Source organism: Oryx dammah, unplaced genomic scaffold (genome assembly GCF_014754425.2).
Source record: "Oryx dammah isolate SB20612 unplaced genomic scaffold, SCBI_Odam_1.1 HiC_scaffold_23, whole genome shotgun sequence".
NCBI classification, from domain to species: Eukaryota; Metazoa; Chordata; class Mammalia; order Artiodactyla; family Bovidae; genus Oryx; species Oryx dammah.
Window position 1 is genome coordinate 25,181,775 of NW_024070207.1, and position 16,813 is coordinate 25,198,587.

Below are 16,813 nucleotides of genomic sequence, written 5' to 3' on the forward strand. Positions count from 1 at the left end.
CCTGAGGCTGGAAGGGAGCCCCCGCCCCTCTCCCCCGCCGCGCACCGCTCCGCTGCTGACCCCTGCGGTCGTCCTCTTCCTCCTCCGTGCATCCCGGACCCCCTTTTTCTCCCCACCGAAATCTCAGGGTGCTTGAAGGGGAGCGGCCGCCGCTGGAGTCTCGCTGCTCCACCACACCTCCCCCACCCCGGTCCGGGAGGGCTGCTGAGGCCGGTGGGGGACCAGGAGGGGGAGAGCTGTGGCAGGTGCCGCTTCCCAGCAGAGCTTAGAAAGGGGGCGGTTGGGGGAAGCCGCACTGCGGGCCCCGCAACTGAGCTGTGACATGCGGTGTCCGAGGCCAGGGGTCCTGACACGAAGCGCCCCTTCTGCCCTGGGGTTTCCACGCCTCGGATGCTGTGGGCTGTCATTTCCAAGCTCACCACCGTTGAGTCCCGCGCCTCCTCTCCCCACCGAGCCCTAGACGATCGGCGTGTGAGCGGAGGCTCGGACGACTTACCCCCCTGTAGAGCCTGGACCGCCGGCAACTCTCAGAGGAGGGGCCAGGGGCTGAAATCCCAGCTCCGTGGAGCGGGATTTCGCAGAGGGACGCGGAGCAGCCTCCAGGGGCTCTGTCCCGCCCCCTGATTTCCCCGTAACCTTGGGTCAATCCGAGGCTAGGCGGCCTCAGTGAGCAGAGGGAGACCCTCCGAAGGCAGAGGCTCTGCCCGCCTGCTTTCCTTTTCCTCTCGGCCCTCCGTCGCCGCGGGTCCCCTCCCTTGCCCTCAGCACCTCTCTCTCTCTTTGGCCTGACGCCCCGCAACCCTTCTCCTGGCCATGGACCCTGCTAGCTCCCTGGCGTGTCCGAGGCCAGAGCGGGCGGGATCATGCACTCCACTCCTTAAAAGGGCAGGCGCCCTGGTCTCTGAGAGGGACTTGGATCCTCGAGTGGAACCCGAGACAGCGGGGGGAGACAGATCCCTGGGGGTAAGCCCGGCCGGCGAGGGGGCCGGGATGCGGCGTGGGAGCTGGCCCGAGGCGGGAGCGCCTGCGGTGGAGAGGAAGGAGGGAGGAAAAAAGAAAAACGGGAAGCTCTGAGAGGGAGAAGGGACCCGACCCGGAGGCCCGCGCGTGGGGAAAAGGGCAGGCAGAGAAACTGGGGTGGCCATAGGAGGCGCTCCCGTGGCCCCGATTCCACCTGCCGGGACAGTGCGTGTCACACGGTCTCCGGAAGCTCCTCACGTGCGTGTGAACCTTGAGAACAACGACTCCGCAAAATGCATCCCCAGAGCCTACTTCGGGGCCTGGCATCCACCAAGCGCCCAATTAAGCATTTTCTGAACCGGCGGGCAGAGGGTTTGGACTGGGGCGGGCGGGGGAGGGGCGGGGGGTACAGGAGAAGGAAGAGACACAATCCGCAGGTGGCTCTGTAGGGACAGAAGAGCCAGGCTCTGGAGGTGCCTATTGTGCGGGAGACCCAGGAGGGGCCGAAAGAGAAGAGCCTGGCACAATCAGGGAACAGAACTAGGAAGCTCTGTGGACGGACAGCACTGGCCGGAAGGGCAGATGATGGTGGCAGAGAACCGGGGCGACTATCGTCTCCGAGGCCCGCCAGGGCGCTGGGGCAGGGCCTGGGCGAGGCGCCAGGCCCTGGATTCGGGTGGCCGACACGTGCGGGACCAGGCTGGTATTTGCGGAACAGTCATAAGGCTGGGCCGGGACCGGATGGGGGCGGGGAGCAGTGGGGGCGGGCGGCTCGCAGACCCGGTGTCTGGCCGGCAGACAGGTCTGCGCTGCAAAGGCTGGGGCGTGGAGAGCGGGGAAGGGCTGGAGGTCATTAACTCTGACCTGGATCTGCGGTTTGGTGGGTGGCGGGAGCCGAGCTGTACATTTGGAAAGCAGAGCTGAGAGCTGATACCCACAGCGTCGGCGAGCAAGCGGAGTGCCCGGCGGAGCTGGACTGGCCGACTGCGGGGCTCCCTGGGAACCCTGCCTGCCCCCTTCCAACATCACCCCGCTCCCGCCTAAGCGCTCCTCGCCCACCAAAACTCCAGGCATTTCCACCCGGCACAGGGGCTACCGAAGCGCCGAAACTTTGGTGCCCCGCCCATATGCCCGCCTCTGCCCTTCTGTCCCTGGGAAGCCTCACAACCTCGCGGAGGCCTCCGCCTCCAAAACAATGGCCCTCGCAGACTGGAACCAAGTGTGTAACTCAAGTCTCCCTCAACCCTTTGGTCTCTCAAAAACCTGCCACCTGCGGCTGCAAGCGCCTCAGGCTTCCGGGTTTCCGCGGGGTGCGGGGGGTGTTGATGTGTGCGTAGGTGTGCATTTGTCTGTCAGTGTGCATCCGCTGTGTCTGTGTGTAGAGGTGTGTCAATGTGTGTGTGTGTGCAGGCATGTATTTACTGTTTGTTTTTTTTGATCTACTACTGCGTGTGTGTGTTTCAGTGAGTGCGTCTGTGTCGATGTGTCAGTGTGTACTTTTGCTGTGTATTGGTATGTATGAAAAGGTGTGCATGCCAGTGCTGTGTGTCTGTCAGTCTGTCCATGTCAATGTGAGGGTCAGTGTGGGTGTGTGTATGCGTAGACGCTCTAGCTCACTACATTCTGGGCTTTACATTCTTTGCCTGCCTCCATGCAGGGGGCCCACAACTGAATGCTTACCATCCTTATTTCAACGAAGTGGGGAGAAGGGAAGAACAAAGAAATTTGGAAATTCGCTGGGTTCTATTTCCCAGTCTTTGGTCCTGGGTCACTAGCCCAGGCACAGGGCGGACACAAAGGGCTGAGGCAGGAGGGCTCACTAGTGGTCAGTCACTTCCTTGCATGTCTGTCCCTGTTGAGGTCTCATGGACCCTCCGGACCCATGAACCTGTTTTCATGTTCAATGTATCCTCGCAGGGTCCCTTGGGCCCTGCACAGTTATCTGGCAGGTGCTCAATCAATGTTGAGTGAATGGATAAACGGAAGCATGTAAATGTGGTGTTTTCAGTGTTTCCACTGTCCTTAAGGAAGCTGGAGCAAGCAGCAACTTCCGCAGGCCAGCAGATGACTGTCATTAACTTGCTAATGTTGTTTGTGGAACCGGACTCCCCAGGGAGGGGAAATGGCCATCCCTGCTAGACAGGAGGGGGCCCTAATTAAAGCCAAGCTTTAGAAAAGTCACCCTGATGGCTGGGGAAGGGGGTGCTCAGACTGGATGGGGGAAGGGGTCAGCGATGTGGGGAGGGAGGGAGAAGAGGGCAGTGAAATGGAACTAAGAGCTCAGGAAAGGGCTTTGTCCTGAAACTGGCTTTATGGAAGAAGAAAGGATGGTCACATTGCTCTAAAGTGGAGACGCTGGTAATCATCTGAAAAATAAGATCAGAAAGTTGGAGGAAGAGGACAAAGTGAAGCAGAGGGAAAATGACCTGAGATTAACCAAATCGGACAATGCTGATAGAATCAGAAACTCAGTGAAGGGGCTAAGTCAAGAGGAAATAAGGATTCCTTTGTGCATCATTACCTCCTGCCTCTGGTTTGACATCAGTTTATTCCAGTAGTTCTCAAAAGGTGATCTTTGTCTAACAGTCTCAGTGTCACCTGGGAAGTTAGAAATGCAAACTCTCAGGCCCCAGCCTAGACAGACCTACCAAATCACAACCTCGAGCACTGAGACCCAGTAACCTGTGTTTGAACAAGTCCTCCAAGGAATTCTCATTTATGCTAAAGTTTGAGCACCACTGGTTTACCTGAAATCTAGCCATGGATGGGACACAGGAGTGAGTAAAGTTTGGCAGGATATTAGGGGGAAATTCTAAAGCCTGGGCTGTCATACTAATGGCAGATCCTGGTGGATTACTCCAATGGGCAGCATGAGAAGACAGTGTCTAGGTTGGAAAAGGGGTGCCCTAAAAGATGGAGAGGGAACCCCTATAGGCAGCTGGAAGTTTCTAAAGATAAACTTTGCTTCTTTTGAAATTTTACTCTTCATTCCACGAATATGACCTAAGCCTCCATTGCATATCAGCCACTGTGCTCAGTGCCGGAGGATTCAAGGAAAATGGATGGCAAGAAACCCTGTTGTGACCTGAGGTAGCCCCCTGGCCAGTTGCCAGCTCCACAAACAACCAGTAATGGGATAAGCGATCTAATCAGGCAGGGGCAAGATCCTGGGGAGGTAGACACCCAGAGAGGTGAGGGAAGGCAACTCAAAGACCCATTTGGGAACTTTCCTGGTTGTCCAGTGGTTAGGGCTCCACACTTCCACTGCAAAAGGCGTGGGTTCACTCCCTGGTCTGCTGGGAGAACTAAGATCACACAAGCCACGCAGCATGGCCAAAAAGAAAAAAAAAAAGACCCATTTGGATTGAATCCTGAAGAAAGAGTAGTAGCTTATCTGGCCATCAAGGGGTGGGGTGAACAGTAGCAGAACACCATGTGTAAAATCACAGAAAAAAAGGCAAGAACATTTAGGGAATTCCAACTCTTGGCCAGAGGGAATGGTAGAGAGGACAGCGGTTGTAAATGAGGCTGAGAGAAGCTGGCGTCAGAGCTTGAGGGGGCACGTTGGTCATGCCAAAGAGCTCAGCCTTTACGCCCCAGAGTCTGGAGTCTCAAGCTGTGCTCTCTAGGGCCAACACCTGCTCCATTCTGGAGCCAAGTGAGACGGATGCTCACAGTGAAAAAAATCTATTAATGGGTAGAAACTTTTCTATTTTAACTTTTTTTAACCATAAAGTTTTCTTCAGTCTTTGACAGATGCTCCTTCTTATCTGTGAGCAGGCAACAGAATGAATGAACATGTAGCAAAAGAATATTAAACAGACAGTCCCAGGACTGATCATGCTTAATTCAACAGTTTATTTCTTTTTTCATGGACATCTGTGCTGTGGCTATGATTTTGTATCGCACTCTCATTCTGTAGATGTATTTTCTGCTAGCAGAAGTGTTCTTTTGAAAAGTGTTTGATTTCACATGGTGCCATGGAATATATCAATTATTTCCTGGCATTCTAGAAAGAATACCACGACTTCCAGCTGCCATGCCACCTGAACCAGCTGGAGAAACTGTCCCTTAGATGGTGAGGAGCCACCGAAGGGTTTAGAGCAGGGGAGCAGAATGAATGCATTTGCAGTTTGGAAATGTCACTCTTGTTCCAGCTTGGGGAGGAGACTGGAGCAGAGAGTGATGAAAGCACGTAGGACTCGGGAATTGACACATGGTTGTAGCAGTTCAGGCAAGAAATGATGGTGACAGTGACATGGGATTGGAGTGGAAGGGAGGGAACAGGGCACGCTTTAGAAAGGGCATCCATTATAAGGGCCTTGTGCACCATGTTAAAGATGCTAAGGTTGCACCTTCTTGAGAATAAGAGTCTTTGAAGAGTTTCTTGATGAATGGCTGCAGCCGAATCACCTGTCCTTCTTCTTATAGAAACAGAGGCCAAGAGGCCACCTCGGGCCTACCAAATCAGAATCTTTGCTTGGGAGGAGTATGGGTATGTAAGAACCTCTCCAGGCAGTTGTGGAGAACCACTGCGTGATGGTTAGTGAGTGGCGGTATAGCAGTGAGATCTAGGTTTACGCAGTGCACTCAAGACACCACAAGAATAACTGAATGAAGGCAAGAACAGAGACAGATAGCACTTGTGTTTGTTTTTGTTTAATTTGTGGACAAAGACTTACAGACAAGTGTGAAAGTAAATCCTCTTTTGCAACCCACAACTCATTGTTCAGTATGAGTTTTGATACAGATAAGAAGGAACATGATCCATAAAATGGGTGTGTATTGATGAGCATAAAGATTGCTTCTAGGGCTGTAGAGTTAAATAACCTTTTAAATTACCAGCTGTATTGATCCTAGTACTCAGTTTTAATGTTGACTAAAACAAAGATGGGCTTCTTTTTTTAAGCTTTTATCTTCGGAATACAGTGTCTGGATTTTCCAAAGGTATTGGCATATCCTAATGATCTCTGTCAAGTTTTAGGGTGTGATAACTTAGGAATTAATATGATTTGAACTTGATAAGTTTTTAGAGAACTAGACAGATCCCATCTCCTGAACCTAAACAGGATCCTATAGTAAACTGCTTGAGGAAATTGGATCTTGAAGATTACAGGTGGCAAACTTTGAAGTGCACTCCATTGAAGATCAAAAAGACCCAACTAAAACAACTGTGGCAAACATCACAGCTGTGGATTGAGCAGAACTTTTTGAAAGGGCTACCTTGAAGATGACAACTTTGGAGGAGCTATGGTGATTGGCAGTGGAAACAATCAGGACATGTGAAAATCCTTAAAAATTTATTGACTTAAATAACTTTGCCTATGTTATGAATAAAAAGAAACCTTTGTGCAGAAAAAAAAGAAGAAGAACAGAGACAGGGAGAGCAGTCAGGAGGCTACTGCCATGGTCCTAGGCTGACTTTCTGCGTTGGGCAAGAGCCAGAACTCAAGTGAAGGTTTGGCTCACCACCCCCATCAGGGATACTAGTTATATCCTTAGAAACTTACCTGTACACACTGTTTTAGACAAATAATACAATTTTGTATTTTCCCAAACAGTTCTTGTTCACCACAATTAGTCCTCAGTGGTCTTCTCAGAGTCACAGAGTTTGCCTAAGATGTATAATCATGTAAAATGCATGATGTACCTCCCAGGGCACTGCACTAGGCACTAGGAGAGGTAGAAAGAAATATGAGATATGGCTTCTGTTCTGAGGGAAGTTCCCGTCTAACTGAGGAAACCAGACATGGACTGTAGCCTACCAGGCTCCTCCGTCCGTGGGATTCTCCAGGCAGGAGTACTGGAGTGGGTTGCCATTTCCTTCTCCAGGAGATCTTCCCAACCCAGGGATCGATCCCGGGTGTCCCGCATTGCAGGCAGACGGTTTACCATCTGAGCCACCAGGGAAGACTCAGATATATACCCACCCATCACTTCATGGGAAATAGATGGGGAAACAGTGGAAACAGTGTCAGACTTTATTTTTTGGGCTCCAAAATCACTGCAGACAGTGACTGCAGCCATGAAATTAAAAGACGCTTACTCCTTGGAAGAAAAGTTATGACCAACCTAGATAGCATATTCAAAAGCAGAGACATTACTTTGCCAAATAAGGTCCGTCTAGTCAAGGCTATGGTTTTCCCTGTGGTCATGTATGGTTGTGAGAGTTGGACTGTGAAGAAGGCTGAGCGCCAAAGAATTGATGCTTTTGAACTGTGGTGTTGGAGAAGACTCTTGAGAGTCCCTTGGACTGCAAGGAGATCCAACCAGTCCATTCTGAAGGAGATCAGCCCTGGGATTTCTTTGGAAGGAATGATGCTAAAGCTGAAGCTCCAGTACTTTGGCCACCTCATGCAAAGAGTTGACTCATTGGAAAAGACTGATTCTGGGAGGGATTCGGGGCAGGAGGAGAAGGGGATGACCAAGGATGAGATGGCTGGATGGCATCACAGACGCGATGGACGTGAGTCTGAGTGAACTCCGGGAGATGGTGATGGACAGGGAGGCCTGGCGTGCTGCGATTCATGGGGTCGCGAAGAGTCGGACATGACTGAGCAACTGAACTGAACAGTCAAATGTCCTGTGCTATACTTGTGTTTAGTAGCTCAGTAGTGCCTGACTCTCTGCAATCCCATGGACTATAGCCCGCCAGGCTCCTCTGTCTATGGGATTCTCCAGGCAAGAATAGTGGAGTGGGTTGCCATGCCCTCCTCCAGGGGATCTTCCCCACCTGGGGATTGAACCTAGGTCTCCCGCATTGCAGGCAAATTCTTCACTATCTGGGTCACCAGAGAATAGTGAATACCAAATATGTCATAAGGCAGTAACCAAGATGCAGCATAGACAATGAATACCAATGCTCTGTTTCTTTTGTTTTTTTGTTTTTGTTTTTGCCATGCCCCACAGCTTGTGGGATCTCAGTTCCCCTACCAGGGATTGAACCCAGCCCTGGAAGTGAAGGCAGTGAGTCATAACCACTGGGCAGCCAAGGAATTCCCCCAGTGCTCAATTTCTTAACCTAGCAAAACATGGTTGTTTGCTTTATAAGTATGGATTTTTGCTTTGTCTTTCTGCTTTAGGAATGCTTCAGGATATGTGTTACATTTCACAAGATTAAAAAAAGGTTTACTGCGCACCCTAGAGCCCAGGCTCCTCAACAAGAGAAGCCACTGCAATGAGAAGCTGGCGCACTGCAACTAGAGAGTAGGCCCCACTCGCTGCAACTAAAGAAAGCCAGAGCACAGCGATGAAGACCCAGCACAGTCAAAAGTAAATAAGTAAATTAATCAGTTAATTAATTTTTAAAGATGTTTAAAAAGACAATAAGTTCTGTGAGTTGAATGATATTCACCGACAGCCCCTAGACATGGTACAGAATCTAGAGAAACAAGGTGTCTACCCAGTGACCTTGCAGTCTTCCACAGATGAGCCACCAGCACTGCAAAGGGATTGAAATAAGCCACAGAAACAGAATCAAGATGGTAATGACACCTCAGTGAGATACGGGCTTCACCATCACCACCATTAGTCATTGGTTAAGGTGAAGTTTAATTTTTTTTTAATCATTCTGTCAGTGCTTTGAAAATGCTTTGATTTAGTTTTGTATCCATACACATGTGCATACATACACAGAGTATCTTATTCCAAAGCATATTTTATGGGTCAATAAACTGGGAATAGAACATCATTATCAAAAGAGAGGATTCAGATATGCTAAATCTAGTGGGTTGATATAATTGCTGTAATTAAGTTTTAAATAGGATTCTCAGCTTCCTGGAAGCCATAACAAAGGGCGAAATACTGGTTGGCTTCATTCTGTGTGGGGTTTTTGTTTTTTTCTGATCGTGCCAAGCAGCTTTGGGATCTTTGTTCCCTGATCAGAGATTGAACCTGCACTCTCCGTAGTGACAGCATGGAGTCCTAACCACTGGACCACTAGGAAATTGCTGTTTTATGTATTTTCTATACATAAGAATCATTAGCCTCACAAATATTAATAGAGTACCTGAAAAATGAAAGTGAATGTGTTAGTCACTCAGTTGTGTCTGACTCTTTGCGACCCCATGGACTGTAGCCCGCCAGGCTCCTCTGTCCATGGAATTTTCCAGGCAAGAATACTGGATGGAGTGAGTAGCCAATCATTTCTTCAGGGGATCTTCCCAGCCCAGGGATCGAACCTGGGTCTCCTGCAGGGCAGGCAGATTCTTTACCATCTGAGCCACCAGAGTACCTACTGTATGCCAAGTCTTAGACTAGATGCCAGAGATCAATGATGAGTAAAAACAAACTTGGTCCTTGCCTTCATGGAGCTTATGGTCTAGTAGGGAGCACAGATAGTAATCAAATAGTCATATGCATAAATGAAGAACTAAAACTGCAATAACAGCAATTAAGTGAAAGTGAAGTCGTTCAGTCGTGTCTAACTCTTTGCGACCCCGTGGACTGTAGCCCTCCAGGCTCCTCCATCCATGGGATTCTCCAGGCAAGAATACTGGAGTGGGTTGCCATTTCCTTCTCCAGGGGATCTTCCCGACCCAGGGATCAAACCCAGGTCTCCCGCATTGCAGGCAAACGCTTTAACCTCTGAGCCACCAGGAAGCCTCTAGAGCAATTAAGGAGATATTTATCGTGCCCTGAGAACTTATAATGGCAGGGGTGGGGAGATGTAGATTTGACTCAGTCAAATTTGATGGTTAAAGCGTTTGCCTGCAATGCGGGAGACCTGGGTTCGATCCCTGGGTCGGGAAGATCCCCTGGAGAAGGAAATGGCAACCCACTCCAGTATTCTTGCCTGGAGAATCCCATGGACAGAGGAGCCTGGAGGGCTACAGTCCACGGGGTCGCAAAGAGTTGGACACGACTGAGTGACTTCACTTTCACTTTTAGCCTGTGAGTGTAGGGGGTTTCCTGGAGGAAGTGGTGTTTGAGTTGAGATCTATAGATTAAGTAGGAGTCAGCTAGGTGAAGGGAGAACTGAAACCAAAAGAGGATTCCAGACAAAGGGAAGAGCATGCGCCGAGGCTCCATTCAAGGGACAGACAGGAAACTGGTGTGCCTGGAGTACAGACAGACTGGAGTGGAATGCTGTGAGGCTGGAGACATGGGCATAGAGCCAAATCATCCGGGGCTCTGGTCATTGTACAGAGCTGTTTGGAATTTTTTATGCTAAGCAATGGGAAGCCACTGAGGGATTTGAGACAGGAGTATGACATGATCAGACTCGTGTTTTGAAAAGTTCCCTGGCTTCAGTGTGGAGAGCATATTGAAGAGAAGAAAATGGAGGCAGAAAACCAGTTAAGGGAATTTCCTGGTGGTCCATGGCAGAGGCCACGGGTTCAATCCCTGGTCAAGGAACTAAGATCCTATGCCTCACAGCATGGCCCAAAATAAAGGAAGGAAGGAAGACAACCAGTTAGGGAGCTTTCCTGGTGACTCAGTGGTAAAGAACCCACCTGCCAATGCAGGAGACATGGGTTCAAGCTCTGGTCCAGGAAGATCCCACAAGCCACACAGAAATTAAGCCTGTGCACCACTACAATTGAACCTGTGCTCTAGAGCCTAGGAGCCAGAAGCCCAGGCACCCTAAAGCCCATGCTCCACAGTGGTAGAGGCCACTGCAATGAGAAACCCAAGCACCGTGGCTAGAGAGTAGCCCCTGCTCACTGCAACTGGAGAGGAGACCACACAGCGGCGAGGACCCAGCACAGCCAAATAAATTAATTAATTAAAAAAGGAAACCAGTTAGGAGGCTCTTTTAGTTGTCCAGCTGAAAGATCATGGAGGCTTGTACTAGGGTGGTAGAAGATGGAGAGAAGAAAGCTTACTGGCTAGCTATTTAGAAGATAAAGACAACCTAGACTTGGTAATGTGGGAGATGAAGGAGACAGGGATGCCAAAGTTGACTCTTATATTTCTGGCTTGTATGGTGGTGCTTTTTATGGAGATGGGGAACACTGGAGAACCTCTGGTTTGAAGAAGAGAGAGACCATCTTTGGCTCCAGTTTGGAACTAGCTTAAGTTTGAGATGCTTTTGAAACACTGAAGGGGAAGATGCCAAGTAGGCAACAGGAGCTCCCATAAAAGGTCAGGCCTGGAGACAAAAATCAAGAAGTCATTGGTGTATAGGTAATGTGTAAAGCCATGGGAATAAATGAAATGACCTAGGGAGAGAGTAAAGAAGAGGACCCAAGACTAATCCCTGGAAAACACCAGCATTTCTAGATGGGAAATGAGAAGAAGAACTTGAGAAGGGAACTGAAAAGGAGAAGTTAGAGAGGAAAACCAGTATCCTGTGCCATCAAAGCCCAAAGACAAAAGAATTTCAAGAAGGTAAATATCAACAGAATTGAATACTGCCACGAGGTCAAAGAAAGTAAGGGAAAACTGTTCATAGAATTTAGGGTTCATGGAGGTCATTGAACTCAACAAGAGCTGTTTCAGGGAAGTGGTGGTGGCAAAAACTAGCTTGAGTATGTTGAAGGATGATTGGAAAATGACTAAATGAAGTCAGGAAATATAGTCAATTCTTTGGAGAAGTTTGACTGTGAAGAAAAACAGACAGAATGGTAGCTGGAGGAAGATGTGGGGGCTGAGATTTCCTTAAAGATGGCAGAAAAGACTTGAGAATGTTTGAATGTTGTTGGAAAGGATCCAGGTGAGAGAGAGTCACTGAATATACACAGTGATGAGCTGGTAAATGCTTAACAACTGGTTCTTTGAGGGGTGGGGGAAACAACCCGGATATGTAGCATTTGCTGATTTCCGTCGGAGAAGGCAATGGCACCCCACTCTGGTGCTCTTGCCCGGAAAATCCCATGGATGGAGGAGCCTGGTAGGCTGAAGTCCATGGGGTTGCTAAGAGTCGGACAGGACTGAGTGACTTCACTTTCACGTATTGGAGAAGGAAATGATAACCCACTTCAGAATTCTTGCCAGGAGAATCCAAGAAAAGGGGGAGCCTGGTGGGCTGCTGTCTATGGGGTCGCACAGAGTCGAATACGACTGAAGCAACTTAGCAACAGCAGCAGCAGTTGATTTCCATGGTATAAATATTCTTACAACAACTGATGTCAAACTGTTAATATGAAGTCTCAAGCCCTACCTGATGCGAAGAACTGACTCATTGGAAAAGACCCTGATGCTGGGAAAGATTGAAGGCAGGAGGTAAAGGGGACGACAGAAGATGGGATGGTCAGATGGCATCACTGCCTCAATGGACATGAGTTTGAGCAACCTCCAGGAGTTGGTAATGGACAGGGAAGCCTGGCGTGCTGCAGTCCATGAGGTCACAAAGCCTGCCAGTAGGCTTCAGCACACCACTAACAGCAGAAAGGTTTATGTTCAGTTATCAGTTATATTTTTCCTTTTATGAATTTCTCATATGTGTCCCTTGCCTACTTTTATATTGAAACATTTTTTTCTCCTTCTTTAGTCCTATAAGCTCTTTATATAGTGAGGATATTAACCCTTTGTCATTAAGTTTATTTATAGTGGATTTTTGGGTAAAGAAGTTAAATTATTTGTAGAGTCAAAATCTATCAATATCTCCCTTTATGATTTTTCCCTTGGAGTTCTGCATTTTTTGTCTATTAGTAAATTGGCACTCTGCTTTATTTTTTGTGAAATTGGCTATCATGAATTAGCTTTCCTGAAGCTGAGGTGTTTTGTTATATTTCAGGTATTTTTTATGTAGACCATTGTCAAAGTCTCCATTGAATTTGTTAAAATATTGCTTCTGCGTTACATTTTGGTTTTTGGCCACAAGATAGTTGGGATTTTAGTTCCCCAGTTCAGTTCAGTTCAGTTCAGTCGCACAGTTGTGGCCGACTCATTGTGACCCCATGAATCACAGCACACCAGGCCTCCCTGTCCATCACCAACTCCCGGAGTTCACTCAGATTCACGTCCATTGAGTCAGTGATGCCATCCAGCCATCTCATCCTCTGTCGTCCCTTTCTTCTCCTGCCCCCAATCCCTCCCAGCATCAAAGCCTTTTCCAATGAGTCAACTCTTTGCATGAGGTGGCCAAAGTACTGGAGTTTCAGCTTTAGCATCATTCCTTCCAAAGAACACCCAGGGCTGATCTCCTTCAGAATGGACTGGTTGGATATTCTTGCAGTCCAACGGACTCTCAAGAGTCTTCTCCAACACCACAGTTCAAAAGCATCAGTTCTTCGGCACTCAGCCTTCTTCACAGTCCAACTCTCACAACCATACATGACTACTGGAAAAACCAAAGACTTGACTAGACGGACCTTATTTGGCAAAGTAATGTCTCTGCTTTTGAATATGCTATCTAGGTTGGTCATAACTTTTCTTCCAAGGAGTAAACATCTTTTAATTTCATGGCTGCAGTCACTGTCTGCAGTGATTTTGGAGCCCAAAAAATAAAGTCTGACACTGTTTCTTTCCACTGTTTCACCATCTATTTCCCATGAAGTGATGGGACCGGATGCCATGATTTTCATTTTCTGAATGTTGAGCTTTAAGCCAACTTTTTCACTCTCCTCTTTCACTTTCATCAAGAGGCTTTTTAGTTCCTCTTCACTTTCTGCCATAAGGGTGGTATCATCTGCATATATGAGGTTATTGATGTTTCTCCCGGCAATCTTGATTCCAGCTGTGTTTCTTCCAGTCCAGCATTTCTCATGATGTACTCTTCATATAAGTTAAATAAGCAGGGTGACAATATACAGCCTTGACGGACTCCTTTTCCTATTTGGAACCAGTCTGTTGTTCCATGTCCAGTTCTAACTGTTGCTTCCTGACTTGCATACAGATTTCTCAAGAGGCAAGTCAGGTGGTCTGGTATTCCCATCTCTTTCAGAATTTTCCAGTTTATTGTGATCCACACAGTCAAAGGCTTTGGCATAGTCAATAAAGCAGAAATAGATGTTTTTCTGGAACTCTCTTGCTTTTTCCATGATCCAGCGGATGTTGGCAATTTGATCTCTGGTTCCTTTGCCTTTTCTAAAACCAGCTTGAACGTCAGGAAGTTCACGGTTCACGTATTGCTGAAGCCTGGCTTGGAGAATTTTGAGCATTACTTTCCTAGCATGTGAGATGAGTACAATTGTGCGGTAGTTTGAGCATTCTTTGGCATTGCCTTTCTTTGGGATTGGAATGAAAACTGACCTTTACCAGGGATCAAATGTGCAGCCACTGCATTGGAAGGCAAAGTCTTAACCACTGGACCACTGGAGAAGTCCCCAGCTGAGGTGTTTTAAACTGCAAAGGTGGTGAACAGACTGTGGCTCTCCGTGACTTCACCAAGGTACTACCATCTTGTGAGTTCTACTTGTGGTCAGGTAACACTCTAACCTCATCTTTTCAATTTATTATTTTAAATACCATTATAGGACATAGACTTGCCAAGAGCCCGCCCCCTCTTTTAAAATTTCTGCTCCAATAATTTGAATCTGCCTTTCAATCACCTGCACAGATAGTCCCCACTACCATGGCAAATGAGACATTCAGGGACCTTACAAAAGTAAGCTAGTGACAAGATTTTATCATCACCTGCCAAGAACCTCAAAAGATAATCAGATCTCGTATTTTGCTCCTATTTAAAGTAATTAAGGTAAAATTGTAACCTTTGACTGTAGCATGTATTTTCCATACTCAATTGGTCAAGTATTAAATAACTTTATAAAGTAGGTTCACTCACCTGGGGGCATATTGACTTGCAGCTAATTCAGCCAGGCCCACTCATGGGGAACTCATGTTATTTAAAATCAGACATCCCATAGTGTCAATCTGCAGCTGAGGGGTCAAGTCAAGGATACAGCCAGAGTTTCAGGGGTGGGTAAGCCAGTGGAATGGATTCATTTATTTGTTTATTCAGTAAAGGTTTACAGAGCACTGCTGAGCAGTGTACATAATGCTGGGGACATAGCAGTGTACAAGTGCTATTATGGAACTTACAGTCTAGGCGGGAGTGGAGGGAGAAAAAGATATGCAGGCCATTATAACACAACAAGAGAAAACCACGGATGCTCTGAGACCCTCAGGGGATGGGTACCCAATTCAGGTAATGAAGTAAGGCTTTCCAGAGATGGTGATAACTAAGTTGAGGCCTGAATGGAAGTGGGAGATGGTTGGGTGTAAAAGAGAAAGGCAATGGTCATCTCATCAGGCTGAGGTCTAAGAAGAAAACACTTAATGAGTGAAGTGCAGATGGTAAACAGAGGTTCAGATGTGGGTTCCAGTGCTGTGAGTCTATTATCTTGAGCTAGAGTCAAAAACTGAGGGTGAGCATGGGTGTGTATATAGCAGGTGGGGGAGTAGGTTCCAGAATTAAAAACCTTTTGTTTTCCCTGCAGGGATGTGGGTTATGGGGACTTTGAAGAGCAAGGACTTTTTTTTTTTCTTTTAACTTTTTATTTTGTATTGGGGTATAGCTGATTAACAATGTTGTGATAGTTTCGGGTGAACAATGAAGGGACTCAGCCATTCATATATATACGTGGATCCATTCTCCCTCAAAGAGCAAGTAGTTTTTAAAGTAAGCACACAATGAGGTCCTTCGTATAGCATAGGGAACTGTATTCAATATCTTGTGACAAACTATTGTAAAAAAAAAAAATATATATATATATATATACACATACATATACATATATATGTATAACTGAGTCACTTTGCTATACAGAAGAAATTCACACAACACTGTAAATCAACTATACTTCAATAAAAATAAAATTAAAGTAAGCAAGGGGGACTTCCCTGGTGGTCCAGTGGTTAAGACTGTGCTTCCACTGTAGGCGGTGTGGGTTTGATCCCTAGTCAGGGAAGGAAGATCCCGCATGCCTCACTGTGTGGCAAAAAAATTATAAAAGGATAAACATTTTAAAAAATAAAAGTAAACAAGGTAAAAACAAGCATGCCTTGAGCACAGGTGGGATCTCAGCAGAAAGGACAAAAATCTTTTCTGGAAGCTTGCTTTTATATGGCATGCCTGATACCCACTCCTTAGAGGGAGCCTGCGTGACCTTTGCAGAGCAGGAATAGTACTGAGGTTCTAGCAGGATTATGGCCGGTTATTGGTTAATGTCATGCACCCACTTTAGTACTCTTGGGCTTCCCTGGTGGCTCAGCTGGTAAAGAACTGCCTGCAAACCGGGAGACCTGGGTTCAGTCCCTGAGTTGGGAAGATCCCCTGGAGAAAGGAAAGGCTACCCACTCCAGTATTTTAGCCTGGAGAATTCCATGGACTGTATAGTCCATGGGGTCGCAGTGAGTCGGACATGACTGAGCAACTTTCACTTTCCATACTGTGAAACTTAGGGACTGAACGGAGTGTTTTTTGACTTGTTAGCAAATAGTCCAAGCTGCTTCCTGCTTCTTGGAAGATTTGACTTCACCATAAATAGCTTCATGGCTCACCTCCAGAAGGCCTATGACCTTCCATTTTGGTGACCAGAGGTCAACTTTCCTAATATAATATATACTAACCACCTCCCCTATTGGTTTCCAAAATAAATGCATCACTCCTCCATAAACAGCAGAGAGAAAAAAGCCCTCTAAGCCCTTATCAGAGATGACAAGTTTAAATGATCTGCCATGTCATTCTGATCACAAATCTAGACAAGAAAACTGAAATTTGAGGATAGCTTGCTTGAGGTATGGCATCCACATTTTTTCCATTGTAAGTCACATGATAAAAGATACAGATATGTACAGATTGCATACACTAATGGTAATAGTGAAATATGGCTTGTTGGCTGGTCAACAATACGGACTGTAGAAACAGTAACACAAAAGCATCCTCTCCAAGTTTAATCAGCTGTATTCACTCAAAAGTGCACATTTGTAGGTCTGTTGTTTATCAGTGATAAATTTTGGTTGATTC

The 16,813-nt window shown here is 47.1% G+C and overlaps 1 non-coding gene across 1 annotated transcript; it reads left to right on the forward strand.

Moving 5' to 3' along the window:
* The first annotated feature begins 5,598 nt into the window (after positions 1-5,598).
* LOC120882701 lies at positions 5,599-5,725 on the forward strand. The gene has a single exon (XR_005725561.1). It is a non-coding gene; the product is annotated as a small nucleolar RNA SNORA40 (small nucleolar RNA).
* The last annotated feature ends 11,088 nt before the right edge of the window (positions 5,726-16,813 follow it).